Source organism: Macrotis lagotis, chromosome 2, assembly GCF_037893015.1.
Source record: "Macrotis lagotis isolate mMagLag1 chromosome 2, bilby.v1.9.chrom.fasta, whole genome shotgun sequence".
Classification (NCBI taxonomy): domain Eukaryota; kingdom Metazoa; phylum Chordata; class Mammalia; order Peramelemorphia; family Peramelidae; genus Macrotis; species Macrotis lagotis.
The window spans coordinates 203,132,556-203,135,138 of NC_133659.1; positions in this window are offsets into that span (position 1 = coordinate 203,132,556).

Genomic DNA, 2,583 nt, shown 5'->3' on the forward strand with positions numbered 1-2,583 from the left:
AAATATTGATGATATAGAATGCAAGAGATGAACCTGTTGAGAATAGAGTCTTCTTACAGAGTTATTCTCCAATTGATAAATGGTCAATGGATAGGAATAGACAGTTTTCAGATAAAGAATTAAAGTCATCTATAGTCATATAAAAATGCTCTAAATCATTATTGATTAGAGAAATGCAAATTAAAAACTCTGAGGTACCATCTCACATCTACCAGATTGGCTAAAATGACAAAAAAGGGAAAATGATCAATGCTGGGGAGGATATGGGAAAATTGAAACACTAATGCACTGTTGGAGGAGTTGTGAACTAATCCAACCATTCTGGAGAGCAATTTGGAATTATGCCCTAAGGGTAATAAAAGCATATATAACTTTTGATCCAATAATGCCACTGCTAGATCTTTATCTCAAAGAGATGTTAGGAAAGGGGAAAAGGCTCATATGTACAAAATTATTTATTGCAACTCTTTTTGTAGTGGCAAAGAATTCATAATTGAAGGATACGCATCAATTGGGCTATATAAATTATAGTATATGAATGTGATGGAGTACTATTATTTTGTAAGAAATCATGACCTGGTGAACTTCAGAAAAAACTGGAAAGACTTGTATGAAATAATTCTGAGTGAAACGAGCAGAACCAGGAGAACATTGAACATATTAATAGATTTTGAGATATTAAATAAGATGGATACAACTCCTCTCAGCAGTTAGTGATCAAGGATGATCCTAAAAGATCCATATCCAGAGAGAAAAAGTTCTGAATGAAGACCATTGCACACTCTGGTCACTTTTTAAAACTTATTTTATGTTTTTCTCTCTTGTTTATTTCCCCCCCTTAAGTTATAATTCTTCTTTCACAACATGACTAATATGGAAATATGTCAAATATGATTGTACATGTACAACCTCTATCAGTTTACCCACTGCCATGGGGAGGAAGGAGGGAATGGAGATTGGTTGAAAAATATGGAACTCAGAAGCTTACAAAAAAGATGAAGGTTGAAAACTATCTTTGCTTGTAACTGGAAAAATATAAAGATAACAAATGGGGCGGCTGGGTGGTGCAGTGGATAGAGCACTGGCCCTGGAGTCAGGAGTACCTGAGTTCAAATCTGACCTCAGACATTTAATAATTACCTAGCTGTGTGGCCTTGGGCGAGCCACTTAACCCCATTTGCCTTGCAAAAACCTTAAAATAAATACATAAAATAAAGATAACAAATAATAAAATCACACAAAAAATAAAAAAATAAAAAACTCAGCTCAAGTAGTACCTCTTACTTCCTTGATCCTCATTGTAAAATACAGGATCTCCCCCCATAAAATACATTGTATTTGTGTTTTTAAATTTATTTATTACATTTTAAATTTGGATCTATTTCTCTCTCTTCCTATCTCACACTAGAAGCCACCATTTGACAAAGATTGTACATATGTGGATGAGTAAACACACACACACACACACACACACACACATATATGTAAAACCACACAATGCATACTTCTATTTATCAGTTCTTTCTTTGTAGGGCTAGCATCTTCCTTCATAGATTCTTTGTAGTTGATTTAAGTATTTGGAATACTCAAAGTAACTCATTTATGATGGACAGAATGTTTTCTTGCTTCTGCTTATTTCATTCTCTATTAGTTCATACAAGTCTTCCCATGTTTTCCTAAAATCAACCAGTTCATCATTTCTTTTTTTAAAAAAATCTTTAAAAAAATTTATTTAATGCAATGGGGTTAAGTGACTCGCCCAAGGTCACACAGCTAGGCAATTATTGAGTGTCTGAGGTCTAATTTGAACTCAGGTTCGGTGCTCTATCCACTGCACACCTAGCTGCCCCCTAGCTCATCATTTCTTATAGCACAGTAGTATACTATCACAATTGTGCTTTTAAAAAATATTTTCTTTTTCCTTATATTTTGTTTGTTTAATGGATTATCAGTTCCTAGAGGGCAGGGACTTCCCTTTTTGTCCTCTTATCCCCAGTGCTCAATACATCCTATGACCTTAATAAAAGCTTGTTGATCTATCTGTACCTTGCGGGGATTGACTATGTTTTTCACTGTTCAGGAACCAGAGTCTTAGGTCATCTCTAATTTTGCGGCCAAGACCACTGAGGAAAAGAAAATTCTCTAGTGGTAGTTTTAGCCTTCAAGCAGAAAAACAACTGAGAGGGTGGAGAAAGAACTGGCCCCTCCCTTTTATTTCTCTTCCCTGCCCCTTCCAGACTGTTTAGAATATCCAGGTTTCTGGTTTCTTGGAGAAGGGTTCAGGAAAGGCAGCCTGGCAGAGAACGGTCACTTCTCCATCTAGGTCACCCCAGCCTTTAGCTCCCCTTGCCTGATCCCTCTGTTTCCCAGAATGCTATGCTGCAGGCAAGCAATCTGTCCACTTTACACCTGCTGGCTCACATCACTCTTTTCTGTTAAAGACATCTGGGACTGAGTCTTAAAATCCAAATGGAATGTGTTTTAGGGGACAAAAATGCACATCTGTGATGAAATCAGAGTGGCCAATTTTTTTTTAAATGCTAAAAAGTACTGAAAGGGAAGAATTGTCTTTAAAAATCATTT